We start from the raw sequence: 23,502 nt of genomic DNA, 5'->3' as shown, positions 1-23,502 counted from the left end.
CCTGAAAAGAACTTCCTCAGCTTTAAAAATTCTTATATGTAACTTACATGTAACATCTGTGAAAGTCACACTGTAGTACATTTCCCCCCTTTGTAATTTAAATAAATCGATTTTTAAAGCTGAGGAAGTTGTTTTCAGGCACAGGGCCGAACCTGTACCCAAAAATCAACAGGTCTAAGGATTTAAGACACCAATCACATCAGTTAAGGTAACACCTGTTAATTGGGTATATTTTCATTCTCGTAAGGTGAAAATGCTTCATAGTTTACGTAAAATATCGAGTCCTGTAATAAACAACCTCTTTTAAGAACAGCTATAGAGTTCCTGTGGCACGTCAAGGCAAAGAATACCACTATACCACTCTAAGTCAAGGTTGGACTTGAGTCGGGGAGCAGGGTGGGCAATTCATGAGTCACACCAGAAAGTATGTCATCTTGCACAGATGGGTGGAAAATTTTAACAAGAGGTTTCGAATTCTTTGAAGAATACATTAAGAAAATTTTATTGGGGAGAAAACTTTCACCTTACTCATGGAATCAAAACTCACATAAATTCTGACTGGAGGCTGGTGATCAGCACAACTTCGTGGAATAACCTAATTTTTTTCACATATGACACAATCCCAAAGCTTTAAGATACCGTCTATGCATATGGCACCAAGCATCACCTTTTCAAGCCCTCGCCGGCACGGGAAATGGGTTGGACACCCCAACCTATCACCCTACCCCCACAGGAAGTGAGTTGTGTTCCCCCCTCCCCCAGGATGGCCTTCCTCCCCTCCCCCAACCGGAAGTGAGGCGCCCCCATTCAGTCGGCCTCAAACTGAGGCAAACCTGTAACAGCAAAAGAGGGATGATCTTCAAGGGGTGAAAAGTACCTCCACTGTGGCCATCCCCAAACTCGCCTTGCTTACTGACCTGCTGACGATAGGGGCAGACAAGGGCCCGAGGCCTAAAGAAAGTCCCTGGCACACAGGACAATTCCCTGAGCCCCTCTCAACCGCCTTCACTCTTCTCACGCCGTCGTCTCACAGCTTGACAAAAATTCCTCCGCAGTACTTTCTATTGATGTCTTTTGTTTCCCTTTACCTAATTGCTTAACTTCCTTCCATAGGTAACTTCTTTAATCGCTGCACTTAAAAATTTTCCAGTGAGGAGAAAAATGAAATATTATTCCCCATACCTTCAGAAAAATGAAGGGATTATTTTGTTCAAAGGCGGCGAAGGACTACGTGATTACGTAAGGTGAGACTTATTTTCGCGGAGGTTTCTGGGAGATGTAGTTTTTAAAATTAAGGCCTGCAGAAATATTGGGCTTAAATTGGTGATTACTATATGCTGGAGTCCTTGAAGACACATATTCTGTATTCGACGGTAGGCTGACCTAGGGGGCTGAGGCACCAAATGAGCCAATACTTCGTTCCCCCTTTCCGCCTAAACGTAACTGAACTGAAATTTCCCTTCACGCCAGCCGAAGGTCCTGGGTGTCCCTCCCTCTTCCTTTGGCCACGCCCCCTCAGCCAATCAGGCGCGCTCTGGTTCTCTTTCCCGGTAGGTAGGAACGCGAGAGGTGGGGCTTCACGGTGACTCCTCCCGCGGGGCTGAGGGACTGGGAGAGGGCCCGTGTGCGCGCGCGCGTGTTCGCTCAAGGAGCGCGGTGGCGAGTGCGCGCGCGGAGAGGCGGCGCGCGAGGCTAGGAGGAGGCGGGCTGGCTGGTGGGCCGGGCGGGCGGCGGGCGGCCGGGAGCGCGCGGTGGACTCGGCGGCGGCGAGTAGTTAGTTAGTTGTTGTTAGTCAGTGTCAGTTGCTCGGCGGCGGCGCCGGCGGTCACCAGGAAGGGTACGGGACGGTCGGCGAAGGTGGTCACCGCGGCGGCGTGTGAGCCCCTCAGGTAACGGGGGCAGGGTTGTCCGCGTCCCCTTCGATCCCTTCTGTCCTCTCGCGCCGGCTTGTGGGACTAGGGTCGCCGACGGGTAAGGGGAATGACCTGGGGGAATCCGGGCGGGGCGGCGCAGGGTCTGGGTGGCGCCGCCGCGGGGGATTAGGCGGCTTGTGCCTCTGCCCGGGCGCGGGCTCTCCGGCCACGGCCACCCCAGCGCCCCGCCGTCCTCGGGGCCCGCCGGCGCCTCGCGCCCCCTGCCGCCCCCGCTCCCGCCCCCTCCCTCGGTGGCTGCGGTAGCGGAGGCCCCGGTGGCTCGGCGCCCCCCAGAGGAGGGAAAGTTGGGACCTGGCGGCGGGGACGCCCCCGGGCGCAGCTGGAAGGCTGCTGGCGAAAGTGAAGCCTGGAGGAGGTGGACGCGGTGAGGCTAGGGCAGGAAGGACGCCTCTCGTTCCTGCGAAGTCTGCACGGACATCCCCATCCACCTCCAAACCCGAGGATCCGGCGCAGCCTGGCCAACAGCTCTAGGGCGAAACCCGGTGGCTCTTCGCCTGCTCACTTCGCTCTGCGGCTTGTGAACCCCTATAACGTGCGGGTTTGCTTGGTTATTTGGGGGTTTTGAGTGGTTCGTGAGGTCAATCTTGTATCTCCTTTGCCCTTTGATTCGCTCATTCTTGCAACTTTTCTTTCCTCCCGCGATGAGGACTTGCCGTCTGAGCCCCTTTTCTACCCTCTCCCAGTCGCCTGCACCATCCGTCTGAGAGCTTGATTTCTCTCTCTCTCTCTTTTTTTTTTTTTTTGGTCCTTTGATTACATGAAAGACTGCTGAGAGCAACAGGAAAGAGGAGCCCTCCCACCATTAAATGTTACTTTTTTGCAGTCCGTTGTGTTTTTAAGATCTCGGTTTAGGAATCGGAGAGCTATGGAATGGAGTTACTGGAAGGCTGGTGTTGAGGGGATAGAGAGGAGCTAAAGGAAAACTATGATTTCATTTCTATTGACCTTGTTATAGAAAACTCAATACATTTTTCTTCTGTGTCTGTTAAATATGGTAAGATTATATATGAAAGTCTGATTTTAGGTCAGCTGTATGTCATCAGCTCTTCATCTGAATTGGGATTGCCTTGAGGATTCTGTGTTGGGGCCTAGCTCTTGACTTTTGTTCAGCCACAACGTCTTTTCTTTTTTTTCTTGATAAATGGAATGATGTGGAAATGTGTATAGTCGGAGAACCTATATTGCTCTCTGCAGTGTAGAAGTGAAAACCGTGAATTACCCACAGGGGTAAAACTTTCTATGAGCAATCTTGAATACTTGCTTCATGATGGCTTCTCCTGTAATCTCAGAGCACTTCTAGATAGCTCAGTTCACTGACTACCTTAATTACTTTCTGAAGTGCCTGCTTCTCTTTGGTGACTCGTTTAGTAAACTATAATGGCATGTATGGTACATTTTCTTGGCTTCAGAGATGGGAGTTGTAGCCTCTGCCCAGAGATGAACAGTTAACAATGGAAGCAGAATTCATACAATTACTATGTGTTTTGGCTATGACCAACTCACAAACTATGTGAAAAAACAAACATCTTTCCATAACTGTCAGAGGGGAAGAGGGGGAAATATTTTATCATGTCTTTATTTTTGGAGACTCTAACATGACTATATTAATGTGGGAAAAATGTCAAAGTATTTTCTTTAAGACTTTTTGATGTGTGGTCCTCTTCTTCACCTCTGACCCTCCATTTAGGGTTTGACATTTATGTTTGGCTGTGCTCCAGGATGGGAAGAAAAGTATTTTGGTGAAAGGAAAAGATAAGATTGCTTTGAACTATTATGATACTGTGACTATTCACTTTACCCAGTGATAGTACAGAGAAACCTCCTCCATAATTTTTGTACCCCATTAACATTCAGTCAAAATTTACTTTTAAGAGTCTACCATGAGGCTCATAAAGAAATAATGCCACTTCATAACCGTTCCTGACAATCACGTTTAAAAATATGTTCCCTGGATGTGTTCTCATATAAACATTTATCTTTGTACATTTATGATAATGTAAATATTTAAGTCTGAGAGCTTAAAAACTTTTATTTACTTATTTGCATACATGTTTTTCAACATCTAGCAGTGCCAACCATATTTGCCAAATAAGCATCAGCCATAAATTCATGCTTTGGCACATTTCATATAATAACTCTTCTAAATTGCTCCATGGTGAAGCATCATGAGATTAGCATTTGCTTCATGAGAGAGATTTGTTGTTGTTTTTAACTGTAATGATGTTCTGTTTAAGTGGAACAGGTGCTGGGCTCTAGCTGTTTGTGTTGAAACCTGCCAAATCATACTCTTTTGTTGGATGGGTTATTTGAGTAATTTAGGAACCAAACTGTGGCCCCTGGCATGCCAAGTTGAGTTCAAGGCTCCATATCACTGCTGCAAATTCCTGTTTTCACTGTAAGAGGTGTATATGATGAGCCTTATTTTCTTACTACTGTTCTCTTTACTGTAATTCCTGCTTCCTAGCATCATTCTGATCCTTTCATTACTGGAGCTCTTGGAAAAAATCTAGATTCCTTCTTTGCTGATTTGTTTTTCTTGGAGAAATTCTAGTAACTTTCAGACCAGGAATAGATAGTTCACATTTGTTCAGCAAATATTTTGAGTGCCTTTTAAGTGGTAGGCATGGTGGAAATCCCTGAGTATATGTAGAATGATATGCCTTTTTGCAAGGAGCATATAGTTTAGCAGAAGAAGATAGCTGATAACCAATAATTATAATGTGGAGTGATATATAACAGGTGTAAGTGAATTCCTGTGGATAGAAGCACAGAGGAGGACGGGTACTTGGGAGTCTTAGGAGGGGAGTATCCTGAAATGCATCTTAGTGAGTTACCTCAGCTAATCTTCAGAAATAGACAGGGGTTAACTAGCTTCAGAAAAAGAGAAAGGACATTCTAGACCAGTGCTGTTCTGTAAAAATATAATAATGTAAGTCACAAATGTAATTCATATATGTATTTTAAAATTTTCTATTAACCCGGTTAAAAAGTAAAAGGTGAAATTAATCTTAATACTATATTTTATTTAATTTGATATATCTAAAATATTTCAATCTGTAATCAATATAAAAAGTATTATTGAGATATTTGACATTCTCTTTTTCAAACTAAGTTTTCAGAATCTGGTATGTATTTTACACTTAGACCATATCTCAGTTGGGTCTAGCCTTGTTAAAGTATTCAATAGGCACATGTGGACAACAGGGTTTAGAATAGGGGATGAAAAAAGTGTTAAGAAGTCAAATCGCCGAATGCCTTATGAACCAAGCTAAGGGGCTTTAACTTTATTCTGAAGGCTGTGAGGATTTAGTGGGGTGGGGGAAGTCAGGGAATCATGCTATGAAGAATCACATTTGTGTTCTGGGCAGTGAGGTGAATGCTGGATTAGAGAAGGGCAAAACTAGAAGCAGAACCAGTTAGGAACCCATTCCTGGTGAGAAATGATGAGAGAGAGAGAGAGAAGAGGGGTGGATGTGTAAGAGGTTTAGGAAGTATTATCAACAGGATAGAGTAAATAATCAGATTATAGAGTTGAGCAAGATTGACCATTTAACATGATTCCCACGTTTCTGTTGTGAGCTACTGAATGGGGCAGACAACTAAGAGAAGCCAACCATCTGTGCCAGATAGACCAAAGTTGAAAAAGGAAACTATGAGAGATTTGTCATGGAAGCTGAGGGAGAAGAGTATTTCAAGGACTAGGAGTGGAGAATACTGTATCTTGCCATGCAAAGGCCAAGTAAGATAAAAATGGGAAAAAAAAGCCCCTGAGACCTGATGATTAAGTTATTTGTTACTTCAGTTGGAGCAGGTAGCTACATTGTAATGCTTTCTGGGTGAGGGGGTTGAAGAGCCAATGACAACTAGAAATGTAGCTAATTGTAAGAGATACAGTGTTTTCAACAAAGGACTGGACAAATAGTATAGGTGGAGATACAGGGGATTTTAGAAAAGTTTACTGTCTCTCCCCCCTTTTTAAAATAGGAGGATTTGGGGTGTATTTATTTGGGCTTGTAATGAACCAATGGAGAGGAGAAATTGAAGCGGGGGTGGGGGGAGGAGAGAGATGAGGGGCAGAGGTGATTGATGGTGCCAGAAATCGGGAAGCAATAGTAAGGGATGTGATCCAAAGCATAGGTAGAGAAGTTGGCCTTGATTTTCCTTTTTCATTGAGCATGAAGAAAAGAGATGAAATTGGAGGCAGTGTAAATAAGTTTCTAAATGATGGGGACAGGAGGGAGAATGAGTTGATGTGTCTTCTAACATTTTTGAGTACCTGCTTAGAATGAGGGGGAGCATGATAAAATAGGGGTTCTTAAAAAAAGAGCATATCAATATATAATAGCTTCCAAGGGAATGGGAGAGAAATAGACACATGACTAGGATAATGAAAAAGAATTGTTAGGCAGCACATTTGAGGTTCTAGACCTCAGATTTGTAGGGATTCCAGTTTGCATGGTTTGATTTTTCTCCAGCACTGATCACTCTGGGTATAACCGAAGAAACTCACAAGAGCTCTAAAGGTAGGTACTGTTATTCTCCGTGATTGTAAGATAACAACTAGGGTACAAACCCTGTTGATTCAGTTTGAGAGCCCATGCAGTTATGCACAGCTTTGTGCAGATGCCTGCTTGGTAGAGATACCTGAAGGGCAGTTGGCTGAGCAAATTAATGATGTTAAAAGGCTGTGACTGGAGTGAACTGTGGAGTCCAGGTTGGATCATGAGCAGAAATCATAGAAGAGGTGATTCAACTGGGAGACACTGGGAGCTAGAGGTCAGTGTGAATGAAGCCAAAGAGCTAGTGAGGAGGGAGCAAAAATATTAGCTTTTGTTTATGGCATACCTCCTACTATGTGTTATATACTTTAATGCCTTGTTTCTAATTCTAACAGAAGCATTATTAACTTTAACATCCATCCCTTTGTCATTCCTCTTGAATGAAGAAACTGAGGATTTAGAAAGGTAAAATCCCATGTCTAGAGACACACTCTCAAGTGATAGAACCAAGATCCAAAGCCTGTTCTTTGTTCTCCAAACTATAGTCCTCTCTAGTGAGGAGTAAGAGAGAAAATGCAGTAAAGATGCAAAGTGGTATAGCAACACTGGGATATTAAATTTAGGACTTCAGAGATGTATCATTCATTTATCCAATGTTTGTTTAGCATTAAGTGTGCTGAACATTGTTCTAGGTGCAGAGGTTATAGTAATGAACCAAATGGACAAAAGTCCATGCACTGATGGATTTTACATTCTGGAGAGAGAGAAAGACATTAAACAAAATAAGTAACTTGTTGTTATACAGTATTAGAAGGTGATGGATAAGTGTGGTAGAGAAAAATAGAGCAGGCAAGCAGGACAGGTATGCCAATAGGTATGTGCACTGATAAAAAGGATGTCTGGGAAGGACTTGGTGAGGAGTAAGCAAAGAATCTAAGAAGGAGGTAAAGGGACACATTAGGTGGAAGAAACAGTTTTTTGCATTGGCCCTGAGGCAGAAGTGTAATTTGTGTATTCTCAGAACACTAGGAAGCCAATGTGCCTGGACTGGAGTGAATAGAAGCGTAAACAGTGAATAGAATAGAAGAGTAGAAAGTGGTTTAGTTCAAGAAATAACTGGATCCAGGTTACATAGAGCCTGTAGAACATTGGAAGGGCTTGAGTGTTTACTTTTTGAGATAGAAACCATTACAGGTTTTTAAGCAAAATGACACGGTCAGATTTATGCTTTAAAAACTCTACTCCAGTTACTGTGTTAAAAGCAGCCTAAAGAAGTGAAAAAGCAAGATCAGTTAGGAGGCTCTCTTTAAAAATCTATTTGAGAGTTAATGGTGTCTTACATTAGGAAATTGATAAATGATTGGATTTGGATATATTTTTAACTTTTTTATTTTGAAATAAGTTTAGATCTATAGAGGAGTTACATAGATAATGCATAGAGTTCCTTAATGTCTCAGCATTATTGACATTTTGGACTAAATAAACCTTTGTTGTGGGGGTTGTGCTATATAGGATGTTAGACAGCATCCCTGGCCTCTGTCCATAGGTGGCAGTACCATACCCCTGTTGTAACAATCAAAAATGTTTTTGGACATTGCCAAATGCCCCCTGTGGGGCAAAATTGCTTCTATTAAGAATCATTGTCATATACACTTCACCCTTTTCCTCCTAATATTAACATCTTACATAACCACAGTACATTTGTCAAGCTAAGAAGTTAATATTGGTACAATGCTTCTGCCAAGCTGCAGACTTTGTGTTTCACCAGTTTTTCCACTAATATCCTTTTTCCATTGCATTATCCAAACCAGGATACTACATTGTTTTTAGTTGTCGAGTCTCCTTTGTCTCTTCTAATGCATGGGTTTCTTGGTCTTTCCTTACCTTTTATGACCTTGATACTTTTAAAGAGTACTGATCAAGTATTTTTATAGGATGACCCTCAATTTAGATTTTCTGACATCTTCTCGTGATTAGTTATAGAGTTTTGAGGAAGAACACCACAGAGTAGAGTTCCCTTGTTATTGCACCTTCTTATCAACATGGCATCACTGGGCGATCAGTTTAGGTAGTTTCTGCCAGATTTTTCCATTAGAAAGTCATTATTTTTCCCCTTCCATACACTGGTCATTAGAAACAAGTCATTAAATTCAGCGCACACTCAAGGGGAGGGGAATTAAACTCTACTTCCTGGAGGGAGATGTATCAAAGAATTTATGGACATATATTAAGACCACCACAGTAATTGGTAAATATTTTGAGGGAGATACATTGAGCCTTTGCCAGTATCCTGTTTCTGCTACTTTTAGCATTCACCAGTAATCTTGCCTGTAGTAATTATTGCTATGATGTTCTAAATGTACTGTTTATTTTCCCTCATTGTTACTGCATTTACTAATTGGAATTCTTCTGTAAGGAAGGTTTGTTCCTTCTCTATCTTTCTACCTATCTAATCATATCAGTTCTAATTCATGGATACTTTATTCTTAGGGTTATAATTCATTTGGTATCATTATTTCTTTTGTTGCCCAAATTATTCCAACTTTCCCCATTGGGAGCTCTTTTACGTTGACCTCTGTGTTCTTTTGATATGTCCTTTGTATGTGTACATGTTAGACTTCTTTATTCTCTGGCACTACTAGATGTTTCAGGCTTATCTTGTATTTTTCCTGCCTCAGCCCTAGACTCATTTCTTTTCACAAAACTCTGATTCCTTTGATTGGAGAATGGTATTTTGAGGTCAAGATCTGGATGCTAGGTGTGCTTGTTGTTAATGGGATACCACTTGTGCTAGATGCTGTCTGTGGACAGAGCTGGGAAATATATGTATGCTTACTAATCTGTGTATCCACACGTATTTCTCTATTTCTGTATGTAAAATATAACTCTGACTCTAACTAGGTATGTTTTGATCCAACAGGGTTTGCTGATGGATGTGGAATGTGAAAAGAGAGACATCAAGGATGACTCTAAAGTTTTTGGCTTAAGCAACAGGAAGGGTGGAGTTGTCATTTTCAGAGACGGGAAGACTATGAGCAGAGCAGGTTTCTGGGTAGAATTCAAGAGTTCTGTTCCAGACTGGCTACATTTTTGAGTTGTCTAAAAGCCATGTTAATTGAGATGTCAAGTCAGCAACTGAATAAATGAAGCTGTAGTTCAGAGGAGGGTGATGATCTAGGTTGTTTACATTTAGGAATTATCAGTACAGGTGAGATCACCTGAGGAGTGAGGCTAGAAAAGAGATTCAAGGACTGACCACAGGGCATCCCAGTCAGAGAGATGAGGAGGAACAGTTCTGCAAAATGGTAAGGATTGGGGTGGGACTGTAGGATGGATTTCATATCTATTATTAATAAACACTTTTTCAGTACCTATTATTTGCAAGGCACTGAGCTGTTTCAGGAGTTAGCATTGAGCCATAAATTTATAATCTAGGATGAGACAAATTACAGACTGAAAAAGAAAGTAGCAGTGGAAGGCAAATACCAGATAATGGTTCAAATACATGCTAAAAAAGCTTGTTAGAAGACATAGGCATCAGAAAAGATGAACTCAAGCTTGTGCCAGCTACGTATAAGCACTGATATAAATATGTATCAGATAGGAAACTTGTCAAGGTTTCGTGCACACACTAGCAATTATCAAAAAGGAGAATCTGTTCTCTATGTTGATCTTGGTTTCCTAAGTTGCTTCTGCTCTTGGTCCCCTGCCATTATAAGGCCTCAGGTTAGTAACTGTGCCTTTAGTCATTGCTATCAATTAGGCCAGTGAACTGGTTAGGAGAGTTTCTGTTACACTTGACTTTTTAACTTTTATCTCTCTACCACCTTTTCAGAATCAATGGGATTAGACTTAAGACTGTTTAAAAATTTGTTTCAGTGTAAAATCAAGCAGAAGTGGCCTTCATCTTCTGTGAACATGTGACACTTTTGACTGCTTCTTTCATGGATAGTCTTCAGTTCAGTTCAGTTCAGTTCAGTTCAATTGCTCAGTCATGTCTGACTCCTTGCAACCCCTGGACTGCAGCACGCCAAGCCTCTCTGTCCATCACAAACTCACAGAGGTTACTCAAACTCATGTCTGTTGAGTCGGTGATGCCATCCAACCACCTCATCCTCTGTCGTCCCCTTCTCCTCCCTCTTTTAATCTTTCCCTGCATCAGGGTCCTTTCCAATGAGTCAGTTCTTCACATCAGGTGGCCAAAGTATTGGAGTTTCACCTTCAGCATCAGTCCTTCCAATGAATGTTCAGGACTGATTTCCTTTAGGATGGACTGCTTGGATCTCCATGCTGGCCAAGGGACTCTCATGAGTCTTCTCCAACACCACAGTTCAAAAACATCAATAGTTTGGCACTCAGCTTTCATCAAGAGGCTCTTTAGTTCTTCTTCACTTTCTTCCATAAGGGTGGTGTCATCTGCATATCTGAGGTTATTGATATTTCTCTCAGCAGTCTTGATTCCAGTTTGTGCTTCATCCAGCCCAGCATTTCTCATGATGTACTCTGCCTATAAGTTAAATAAGAAGGGTGACAATATACTTCTTTCACATACTCCTTTCCCAATTTGAAACCACTTGGACATGTCCACTGGACATGTCCAGTTGCTTCTTTACCTGAATACCTGTTTTTCAGGAGGTAGGCCAGATGGTCTGGTATTCCCATCTCTTGAATAATTTTCCCCAGTTTGTTGTGATTCACACAGTCAAAGGCTTACACGGAGTCACTGAAGCAGAAGTAGATGTTTTACTGGAACTCTTTTGCTTTTTCAATGATCTAACAGATTTCTGGTTCCTCTGCCTATTCTAAATCCAGCTTGAACATCTGGAAGTTCACAGTTCACATACTGTTGAAGCCTGACTTGGAGAATTTTGAGCATTACTTTGCTAACATGTGAGATGAGTGCAATTTTGCAGTAGTTTGAACATTCTTTTGCATTGCCTTTCTTTGGGATTGGAATGAAAACTAACCTTTTCCGGTCCTGTGGCCACTGCTGAGTTTTCCAAATTTGCTGGCATATTGAGTGAAGCACTTTCACAGCATCATCTTTCAGGATTTGAAATAGCTCAACTGGAATTCCATCACCTCCACTAGCTTTGTTCGTAGTGATGCTTCCTAAGGCTCACTTGACTTCGCATTCCAGGATGTCTGGTTCTAGGTGAGTGATCACACCATCGTGATTATCTGGGTTGTGAAGATCTTTTTTGTATAGATCTGTGTATTCTTGCCACATCTTAATATCTTCTGCTTCTGTTAGGTCCATACAGTTTCTGTCCTTTATTGTGCCCATCTTTGCATGAGATGTTCCCTTGGTATCTCTAGTTTTCTTGAGATCTCTAGTCTTTCCCATTCTGTTGTTTTCCTCTATTTCTTTGCATTGATCACTGAGGAAGAGATCTTTCTTATCTCTCCTTGCTATTCTTTGGAACTCTGCATTCAGATGGGTATATCTTTCCTTTTCTCCTTTGCCTTTTGCTTTTCTTCTTTTCACAGTTATTTGTAAGGCCTCCTCAGACAACCATTTTGCCTTTTTGCATTTCTTTTTCTTGGGGATGGTCTTGATCACTGCGTCCTGTACAGTGTCACAAACCTCTGTCTATAGTTCTTCAGGCACTCTATCTATCAGATCTAATCCCTTGAATCTATTTGTCACTTCCACTATAAACACAAGGGATTTGATTTAGGTCATATCCGAATCATCTAGTGGTTTTCCCTACTTTCTTCAATTTAAGTCTGAATTTGGCAATAAGGAGTTTATGATCTGAACCACGGTCAGCTCCAGGTCTTGTTTTTGCTGACTGTATAGGGCTTCTCTATCTTTTGCTGCAAACAGTATAATCATTCTGATTTTGATATTGACCATCTGGTGATATCCATGTGCAGAGTCTTCTCTGGTGTTGTTGAAAGAGGGTGTTTGCTATGACCAGTGCATTCTTTTGGCAGAACTCTTATTAGCCTTTGCCCTGCTTCATTCAGTACTCATTAAGGCCAAATTTACCTGTTACTCCAGGTATTTCTTAGTCACTCACATCTGTCATTTTATTAAATTCATATCCTAATGTGATCATGGAACTTTAAAAGTAATTTAAATGTGTAACTTAGTAAACCAAGGTTTAAGTAAAATATTTTAATTTTAGCTTCGTTGCACTAAAAACAGATAGGTGTCATTGCCAGCCATTAAAAGGTGATATGGTATAAGACAGGCAGATGTGCTTACTGAGTAGTAGTTTTTCAGTCACTCTCTAGGACCTGTAAGAGAAATGAGGGGTATACTTTATAAGCATAAGGGGCAAAAAGATCACAGGATTCCATTCTCAATTCTGCCACTGAATGGTTGGCAAAGCTGTTAACCATTTGTATGTACAGTATGTTGTATTCATTAATTGTGGAAAGCTTTATTGTATTCATATGCTGAATGAGGAGAGACTCTGCCTTGAGTGTAAAGACTGTCTTATTAGCACAGTGCCTAGCATGAAATGGATACTCAGATGGTTGTTGAGTGAAGGAATTACATAAAATACTTGACTCTTATATTAAGACATGAAGAGTTATTTAGCTTGCTGGAGTAACCTTAAGATATTAAAAACTTTATTTGTATAATTCAGACTTAGGACAAAGTAAAATAACTGTATGTTAACATTCTCATTTTAGCCTAAGCCAAACAAACAATGGACTTCCCTGGTGTCTCAGATAGTAAAGAATCTGCCTGCAATGCAGGAGACCAGGGTTCCATCCCTGGGTAGGGAAGATCCCCTGGAGGAGGGCATGGCTCAGATAATGAAGAATCTGTCTGCAATGTGGGAGACTCAGGTTCAATCCCTGGGTTGGGAAAATCCCCTGGAGAAGGAAATGACAACTCACTCCCATATTCTTGCCTGGAGAATTCCATGGACAGAGGAGCCTGGCAGACTACAGTCCATGGGGTCACAAAGAATCATGACATGACTGATTGACTAAGACTTTCACTTTCAAACAAACAATGCTACTCTTAAAAACATGATCCTTATCTTTCAAGTAATTCATAATCCTGTCCTCCACGAGTAGTCAAGAATTCTATTCAGGAATCAGGCTGCCTGAATTTGAATCTTGGCTCAACTGATTACTATCCATGGGATCTTAAGTTGATTTAACTGTGCTTCAGTTTCCTCATTTGTAAAATGGGAATAATACATATAACTACTTGATAGAATTGTGAGGTGAGATAACAATATGTAGCAAGCACATGTTTGATATACAGTGTTCAATTAATTTTAACTGTTATTCTAAAAATGTTGAGAGACTCATATTTTAAAATTTTGCATTTTCTAGAAAATCATGTTTGCTGAGTGATAGCTAAAGGGAAAACAAACAAAAAAAAACTCTGAACAAGAAAAGAAGACTGATGGAAAATAAACTTATAGTAATGTATTGAAACTATGAATGATAGGTTTTCTACTTTTTGCTATCTCTATTTTCCCCTCTTAATTTGCTTAGCAGATTTTTATTAACTATTTTACTATAAGACACTGGGCTTTCATGAGCATATTACTTTTATTTAAGAGTCAACATTGCATTGTGGTTAAGAACATGGATTCTGGACCCAGATTGCCTGAGACTGAATCATTTTGGGGAAATTACTCTCTATGCCTGAGTGTTCTCATCTGTGAAATTGGAATATTGATAGTACCTACCTCAGAGAGTTCATGAGCTAATAATTGAGCAATGTTTAAAATAATGCGTGGGGTGTAGTAAATGTCTTGTGTTTGAATAAAATAAAGAATGGTAGAAATATAACATTTGAAAATTAATGAAAGGTTTTAGCTTTAGAGTATATTATTTATTGGTTTATCCATACTCAGTAGACTATTTGTTTTCTTATAGTTGAGAAAAGTTTTCCTCTTAATCCCCTGTGTCTGCCTCTATGGTAGAGAAGCAGGAAAACCATTTTCTTGTAAATCCTTTATATGATAGGAGCACTTTTCATAGTTTAGAATTAGGTTCCCCCCCACCCCCGCCAATAATTTTCATAAGAGATTGAGTTACTTTTGTTATTACAAGACAAGATGCTGTGATGCACCTCTTAAATATTTTGAAATAATGAGTTGAATATTTCAAATGCTGAGAAACTGCCTTCTTCCCAGGTGTGAAACAATTTTTATAGATTTTATTTGGGTATGAAGTAGGAGTAATTGTGGGAGTTTGTGTGAAAGATTTAAGGCATTGGAGAAGCAATAAAATGTATTTTCCTGATGTCAGTTCTCTCTTTGACTTGAAAAATTGTTTTTGCGGCAATATCCCTTGACTGTTTTTCAGCCTTTGCCTTTGAGGACTGGCTGCATTCTCAATGTTAAACCGCACAATTAAATACTTCAGATGGACTGCCATTTCTTAATTCAGCTATGGTCCTGACCTGAAGTTAAAAGAGGTTGTTGGTTTCCAGATTCAATGAGGAAGTTAATAATAAGGAGAGAAGAGGATCCTGTAGTTTGACAATCTTTTTCTTCTGTACAGAATAAGACAAAGTTTACAGTGTTTCTTATATACCCCTTTCCTTACATATATAGCCTGTGGAATGATAGCATCAGTGAATATGTAAATTATACTATCAGCAGTCTAGAAATAATTTATAAATATGGTAGTTCCTAATTTAGAGAGTTGAACTTTTAATTATTGACTTAGATTTTATTTCACATCTATATGTTTATTAAACATGCAAATAAAATTTGAATTCTATTATAAATGCAACTTGTAGTTCTGTTGTCAGTTTTGCATTCCAAAAGTCTATTAAAAAAAACTCATCATCTAGAAAAGGGTGTTTTATAATCTTTTGTAAAAGGCAAAACAAAAAGAAAAGCTGCATGAATGTTAATCCTCTCCTATTATCTCCTGTAAGACTGCATGGTCTGGGTTTTTATGAACTAGCTCTCTGACTAGGAAACTCAATCCTACTATATGGATTTCCCTCTAATTTTCTCTTTCTTGGCTTCAGATTTGAAGTAAAGTTTGGTATTATCTATTACACTATACATCTTTAAGTTTTATGATAGAAAAAGTTAGCTTTTAAGAACAACAGTTTCAGATATACAACATTATAATTTGATATCTATGTGTACCACAGAGTGATCACCATCACAAGTCTAGTTCCCTTCATTACCATTCAGCTGACTCCCTTCACCCCCTTCCTTTACCCACCCCTTAACCCCTTTCCCCTCTGTTCTCTATATTTTTGAATTTGTTTTGCTTTATTTTGTTTGTTCATTTTTTTGTTTTCTTAGATTCCACATATGAGTGAAATCATATAGTATTTTTCTTATTTTGTCTAACTTATTTCACTTGGTATAATACCTTTGTGGTCTATCCATGTTGTCACAAATGGCAGGATTCCATTTTTTTTCATGGTGAGTTAATAGTCCATTTTATATATATTTATCCTGTGTCTTCTTTGTTCATCAGTGGACAGTTGTTTCCGTATACTGGCTACTGTGACTAGTACCGCATGAAGTGTACAGCAGTACAGCAGTACGTGCCTGTGTATATATGTATCTTTTCAATTAGTGTTTTTATGTCTGTCGGAGCAGAGGATAGCTGAGTCACACGGTAGTATTATTAAGTTTTTTTTTTTCCAGAAATCTCCATAATGTTTTCCACAGTGGGTCCACCAATTTACAGTCCCACTAGCCTTGTACAAGGATTCCCTTTTCTCCACATCCTGTCCAACATTTGTTGTTTCTTGTCTTTTCAATGATAGCCATTTTAACAGGTGTGAAATAATATCTGATTGTGGTTTTTTATTTGCGTTTTCCTCACATTTCGTGATGTTGAACATCTTTTTGTTTGCCTATTGGCCATCTGTATGTCTTCTTTGGAAAAATGTATTCAGGTCTTCCTCCCATTTTTAAATCAGGTTTTTATTGGTTTGTTGTTGTTCTTGTGTGAGTTCTTTATATATATTTTGGATATTAACCTCTTTTTGGATATGTGATTTGCAAATATCTTTGCCCATTCAGCAAGTTTCCTTTTTGTTTTGATGATGGTTTCCTAGAAGCAGAAGCTTTTTAGGTTGAATTCCCATTTGTGTATTTTTTCTTTTATTTCCTTTGCCTTTGGAGTCAGAATGCGTAAAATATTGCTAAGACTGGTATCAATGAAGTTGCTGCTTTTTTTCTAGGAATTTTATGGTTTCAGGTCTTACATTCAAGCCTTTAATTCTATTTTGAGTTAACTTTTGTGTCTGCTGTAGGATAGTGGTCTTGTTTCATTCTTTTGCATGTGACTGTTCAGTTTTCCCAATACTGTTTGTTGAAGAGACTATCCTTTCCCCACTGTGTGTTCTTTACTCCCTTATCATAAATTAATTTCCCTATGTGTGAGTTTTTTTTCTGGTTTCTTAATTCTGTTCTGTTGATCTGTGTGCCTGTTTTTGTGCCAGTGCCGTACCGTTTTGATTACCAAAGCCTTGCAACATAGTTTGAAATCAAGGAGCATGAGATTTCCACCTTTGTTTTTTCTCAGCGTTGTTCGACTCTTTGTGATTTTTTTGTGTTTCCATACAAATTTTAGAATTATTTGCTTTAGTTCATTGATATGTGCTGTTGAAATTTTGATAGGGATTATATTGAATTTGTAGATTGCTTTGGAGGATTAAAAAGAACATTTTAACGATATCTTTTCTTTAAATCTATGTATACAGAATATCTTTCCCGTGTGTGTGTGTGTGTGTGTGTGTGTGTGTGTGTGTGTGTGTGTGTGTGTGTTCTTCAGTTTCTTTCTCCATGTCTTCTATTTTTCATTGTACAGGTGTTTTACCTCCTTGGTTAAATTTATTTCTGGGTATTTTATTCTTTTTGATTCTGTTGTAAATGAGATTGTTTCCTTCATTTCTCTTTCTTATGATTTGTTACTAGTGTATAGAAATGTCACAGATTTCTGTATATTGATCTTGTATCCTTTGACTTTATGGAACTTATTTATTAGTTCTACATGTTTTTAAGTGGAACCTTTAGGGTTTTGTGTATGTAGTATCATGTCATCTACCAAATAGTGATAGTTTTACTTCTTCCTTTCTACTTTGGATGACTTTTATTTCTTTTTCTTGCATAATTGCTATGGCTAGAACTTCCACTTTTTATTTCTTTTTCTTGCCTAATTGCTATAGCTAGGACTTTGGCCACCTGATGCACAGAGCTGACTCCTTAGAAAAGACTGTGATGCTGGGAAAGATTGAGGGCAGGAGGAGAAGGGGATGACAGAGGATGAGATGAGTGGATGGCATCACTGACTCAGTGAACATGAGTTTGAGCAAACTCCAGGAGATGGTGAAGGACAGGGAAGCCTGGCATGCTGCAGTCCACAGGGTTGCAAAGAGTCAGACACGACTGAGTGACTGAATAACAAAAACTTCCAATACCATGTTGAATAAAAGTGGCAAGGGTAGGCATCCTTGTTTTGTTCCTTACCTTAGAGGAGAAGCTTTCATCTTTTCACCATTGAGTAGGATGTTAGCCGTGGCTTTGTCATATATGGCCTCTGTTGTGTGGAAGTAAATTCCCTCTATGTTAAGAGTTTTTTATCACGAATAGATCTATTAAGATGATCATATGATCTTTATCCTTCATTTTGTTAATGTATCATGTTGATTGATTTTGTAAATGTCCAAGCATCTTTGCATCCATAGACTAAATCCCACTTGACCATGGTATAGGATCCTTTTAATGTATTGTTGGATTCAGTTTGCTAGTACTTTGTTGCATATTTTTGCATCTATGTTCATCAAGGATACTGGCCTTTAATTTTCTTTTTTTTTTTTTTCTTTCTTTGTTTGCATTATTGTTGTCTTTGCTTTTGGTATCACAGTAATGCTGGCTTTGTAAAATGAGTTTGGAAGGTTTTCCTCCTATTCAGTTTTGTTCGGGTAGAGTTTGGGAAGGGTAGTCTTCTTTGAATGTTTTATAGAGTTCACCAGTGAAGCTGCCTGGTCCTGGACTTTTGTTTGTTGGGAGATTTTTGATTACTGTTACAATCTTCTTATTAGTAACTGATCCATTCAGATTTTATAATTCTTTATGATTCATGCTTGGAAGGTTATGTTTCTAGGAATTTATCCTTTCTTCTAGTTGTCCAATTTGTGGACGTTGTTCATAGTAGTCTCTTATGATCCTTTGTATTTTGTGGTATCAGCTGTAACTTCTCTTTTATCTCTGATTTAATTTGAATTCTGTCTTGAGTTCCTGGTTAGTCTTGCAAAAGGTTTGTTGATTTTGCTTATCTTTTTTAAGAACCACTTTTTAGTTTCATTGATATTTAAAATTTTTTTATTCTATTTCATTTATTTCTTTTTTCCATTACCAAAATCATTTTTATTTAATATTTGTATTCAAAGTAAGAAAACTACTTTTACAGAAGAATATTTCTTTTTCATTTTGTAACAAAAGCATTTTGGTTTCAAAACTTGTCTGTCCAATTTAAGTACATTACTGTGGCAACTCAGTACTAGTGTTCTTCAAACTTTTCCTTTACATTTAGAGGATGATTTACATAATCCTGTCAATTACAATTAAATTATGTATATTGATTCATTTGGAAAATGTGTAGATATTTGTATTATGAAGAATTGACACTTGAACATAAATTCTTGTTCATGTCTTGCTAGATCACAAATAAGCTTTTTCTTTCTTTGGTGCTACAAATTCCACTTCTTCAAATTCAGTGTCATATTGATAAATTATGTAAATTACACAGCCATTTTTTCTGTCTTAGATTATTTAACATTTGGTAAGCATGTTTTTTGTTCAAGAAAATTTTCAATTAACAGTACAGTAAATCTTTATAGCATTTGTCCATAATACAACCAACAAAAATTGGTGAAGAACACAAGATCATTAAATTCATTATTTCATTTATTTCTAAACTGATCTTTATTATTTCATTCCTTCCACTGATTTTGAGCTGCATTTGTTCTTTTTCTAGTTCCTTTAGGTGTGAAGTTAGATTGTTTATTTTGTTGTTGATTTGTTTCTTGAGGTAGATCTGTATTGCTATGAACTTTTCTCTTAGAACTGCTTTTGCTGCATCCCATAGATTTTGATATGTCAGGTTTCTGTTTTCATTTATCTCTAGATATTTTTTGATTTCTTTGATTCCTTTGTGACCCATTGGTTGTTCAGTAGTGAGTTCTTTAATCTCCATGTGTTTGTGTTTTTTTCCCAATTTTTTTTTTCTTGTGATTGTGTTCTAGTTTCATAGCACTGTAATCAGGGAAGGTGCTTGAGATGATTTCAGTCTTCTTGAATTTAGTGAGATTTGGTTTGTGATCTGATATGTGATCTGTCCTGGAGAGTGTTCCATGTGCTTTTGAGAATTTGTATTCTGCTTTTAGATGCAGTGTTCTATGTCTGTTATCTATCTGGTTTAATATATCATTTAGTTTCTTTGTTTTCTTATTGATTTTCTGTCTGCATGGTCTATGCAGTGATGTAAGTGGAGTGCTAAGTTCTCTAGTACAATTATATTGCCTTCAGTTTCTAAGTTCATTAATATTTGCTTTATATATATCATAGTGCTTCTGTGTTATGTGCATATATATTTATAAATGTTGTATCTTCTTGCTAAATTAACCCCATCATTATTATGTAATGCTCTTCTTTGTCTTTTCTTGAAATCTTCATTTTAAAATCTATTTTGTCAGAAAGTATAGCTACTCCAGCTTTCTTTTCACTCCTGTTAGCCAAGGAATATCTTTTTCAACCCTTGACTTTCGGTCTCTATGTGTCTTTTCTTCTGAAGTGACTCTTGTAGGCTACATATAGATGGGTCTTGTTTTCTCATCCATTCAGCCACTCTTTGTCTTTTGATTGACAAATTTAGTCCATTTACTTTTAAACTAATTATTGATGGATATGTACTTATCGCCATTCTGTTAAATGTTCTGTAGTTGTGTTTGTAGTTGTTCTTAGTTCCTTTCTTCTCTTCTGTCTTCTTTTGTGTTTTGGTGGTTTTCTTTACTGTTATATTATTCCTTTTTCATGTTCTTTTGTGTGTGTACTATATGCTTTTTCCTTGTGGTTGCTGTAAGGTTCACATATGACATCCTATGTAAGTAGCAGCCAGTTTTAGCAAGGCTTTGGAATTTGTTCCAGTTTATCTTTTTACCCCTTCCCTCTGATGTTTTATACTTTTGATGATACATTTTATATCTTATTTTATACATCTCTTAATTGAGATTGTAAGTTTTAGTTACTCTTGCTACTTGTCTTTTAACTTTCATGCTTGCTTTATAAGTGATTGATTCACCGCTTTTATTATGTATTTGCCTTTTCCAGTGAGATTTTTACTTTCATGTGTTTTCTCATTATTGATTATTGCCAATTCTTTTCAGCTTAAAGAAGTCTTTTAAATATTTCTTTTAGGGCTGGTTTAGTGATGATGGTTCCTTTAGCTTTTGCTTATCTAGGAAACCCTTGATCTCTCCTTCAATTCTGAATAATAACCTTATTGGGTAGACAATTTTGGTTGGAAATTTTTCCTTTTCAGCACTTTGAATATGTCATGCTACTTCCTTCTGGCTGAAGGAATTTTTTAGTGAAAAATCTGCTAAAAACCTTATGTCATTTCCCTCATATATAGCAAGTTTTTTTTCTCTTGTTGCTTGTAGGATTCTCTCTCTATCCTTAACTTTTGCCATTTTAATTGTGATGGATCTTTGTGTGTATCTCTTTGGCTTGAGCTTATTTGGAACTCTCTGGCCTTGTAGAACCTGAATGTCTATTTCTTTCCTCAGATTAGGGATATTTTCAGTCACTCTTTCTTCAAATAATTTTTTTGGTTCTTTTCTTTCTCTCTTCTTCTAGGAATTCAAGATTAATAAATGTATTTCCCTCACCTATGGGCAGTGGACTTTATTGTTTTTGCACGGGTTTTCAGGTCTAGTGAATTTATGCATGAGCTGTTTAAGACTATGTTGTCTATTCTGTAGTTTTTCTGGGCATATTCTCTGTTGATTTTCAAAGCCAGGTCTTTGTAGGACCTAGGAGTTGGTTCGCTTGATATGGAGCTTGAATCTCTTGCTCCTAAGGGAAATGATTTGTTCCTTGATGATCCCTCCCAATTGTGATTCACTGAGTCTGGGGTGTGGGTTTTTTCCTTGTTGAGATTGTGTCTCTATCTGTCTTCACAATCTCTTGCTGTTCTTTTATCCTTTGTTGAGGCGGTTCTGTTTATCCAGTTTTTAGGTCCCTTTCTGTTGGAATTATTCCATTTGTAGCTGTAGATTTGTTGTGTTCTTCAGAGGAGGGGAGTTTAGGATCTTCCTACACCTCCGCCTTCAACCCTCAATGTAGAAAAAATTGGAAAAATATAGAATAAGTGAAAAAGAGGAAATGTTACTCTACCATCCAGGGACAACTGGTACTAATAATTTGTTGCCTCACCCCACCTCCTTTGTTGTACATGTATTACTTTTCAAAATACCTAATTGACATCATACTGTTTATTGTAGATATATCATTAATGTATCAGATTAGTCAGTTCAGTAAGCTGGTCATGCTGTGAGAAGCATGCAGGGCTAAGACTGGCTGAGACAGTACATTCATGCTTTATAGGAGGTTCTTTTCATTTAGAGGAATTGGTATATTTATCTTTTTCATATTGCTAAACTAAATTTGAATAACTTCACAAGCGTGTTTGAAGCATCTCTGCCTTTTATAATTTTATATCCTTTTTTTTCTGATAACATTTTCTCATATCAGAAAATCCTACATATATCCCCTCTGTTTTGAACCTCCCTCCCATCTCCCTCCCCATCCCACCCCTCTAGGTTGATACAGAGCCCCTGTTTGAGTTTCCTGAGCCATGCAGCAAATTCCCGTTGGCTATCTATTTTACATATGGTAATGTAAGTTTCCATGTTACTCTCTCAGTACATCTCACCCTCTCCTCCCCTCTCCCCATGTCCTTAAGTCTCCAATATAAAAAAATTTTGAGCTGTTTTAGTCTTGTTTTTCTTACTATGTCTTCAAATTCCAGTTTATATTTTCCACTTATGGCACATCAGTTCAGACTAGCCGTGTTTCAAGTGCTCTGTAGCCACATGTGGCTAGTATTAGCACAGTCCTAGAGCACATAATTTTCTCCATAAGATGTGATAAAATAACACTTTCCAAGTACTCTACAAGGGGGTTAAAGAGAAGAAAGCAGCAAAGCAGGGTTGCACTGTGGATGTTGAGCACTCACTTTGGTGTCTCAAGAAATTTTAAAACTTTGCCTTAATGAAATTACACTCTTGTATTTATGGATCTTCATGTTATACATGCTAAGTTGCTTCAGTTATGTCTGACTCTTTGTGACCTTGTTGACTAGCTCACCAAGCTCCTCTCTCCATGGGATTCTCCTGGCAAGAATACTGGAATGAGTTGCTGTGCCCACTTCCAGGGGATCTTCCCAACCCAGGGATCAAACCTTTGTCTCTTAAGTCTCCTGCATTGGTAGGCTGGCTGTTTACCACTAGTGCCACTTGGGAAGCCCTCATGTTACACAATAATGTTAAATTTTTAGTCGTCCAAAGGTTTGCTAGGTATAATACTTGAAGTTAATTCTCAGATAGTCAATAAAATCAATTCCTACTAAAGATTTTGGATAACAAAGAGTTTGCAAGAGTTTAAGCCCTGAGGAGAAATAAATTTTTATTAATCATGTACAGAAAACCTTTATGAAGTCAGTAACAAAGACATATACACATGTATGTATTACGTATGGACATGTAACTTATATATCTATGTACCTACACATATATACACATTTATCGTAATCCTTATCATTATTTTTAAGGAACAGTAGCAATTAAAATCATTCTCTTCTTTCTAAAATGAATTTGTGACATGATAAGAAAGGTGTGGCATGATCAGGAGGCTAGTGGTATAAATTGAATGTATAAAGTAGAATATTGAAAATGCTTTGCTTTTAATTTGTGATCATGGGGAAAAAATTCCTTAACATCTATAAGCTTTTATTTTATTTTGTAAAATGGAGATAATCCTGCTCTTTTTTCTCAATCTGATTTTTATTATCAAATTAGATGAAGGAAGCCTGAAGGGATATAC

The 23,502-nt window shown here is 38.3% G+C and overlaps 2 protein-coding genes across 12 annotated transcripts in view; one reads left to right on the top strand and one right to left on the bottom strand.

Annotated features, from left to right (window-relative positions):
- HMG20A (high mobility group 20A) overlaps window positions 1-1,220 on the bottom strand; it is a 67,387-nt gene extending 66,167 nt beyond the window's left edge. For both annotated transcript variants that reach the window (XR_006344398.1, XM_043921631.1), the window contains exon 1: window positions 918-1,220. The gene's annotated coding sequence lies outside the window, so the exon portion shown is untranslated. The remainder of the gene's footprint in view (window positions 1-917) is intronic.
- Window positions 1,221-1,705: 485 nt separating this feature from the next.
- The window catches only part of PEAK1 (pseudopodium enriched atypical kinase 1), a 308,265-nt gene continuing 286,468 nt past the window's right edge, over window positions 1,706-23,502 (top strand). For 7 of the 10 annotated variants that reach the window (XM_043921880.1, XM_043921873.1, XM_043921874.1 and 4 more), the window contains exon 1: window positions 1,706-1,889. The gene's annotated coding sequence lies outside the window, so the exon portion shown is untranslated. Of the gene's footprint in view, window positions 1,890-2,209; window positions 2,512-23,502 lie in introns of those variants that run through there. The other 3 variants (XM_043921879.1, XM_043921878.1, XM_043921876.1) reach the window with 1 other exon arrangement.

The sequence above is a fragment of the Cervus elaphus genome, chromosome 13 (assembly GCF_910594005.1).
Source record: "Cervus elaphus chromosome 13, mCerEla1.1, whole genome shotgun sequence".
NCBI classification, from domain to species: domain Eukaryota; kingdom Metazoa; phylum Chordata; class Mammalia; order Artiodactyla; family Cervidae; genus Cervus; species Cervus elaphus.
This window is presented reverse-complemented; position numbering and strand designations above follow the sequence as displayed.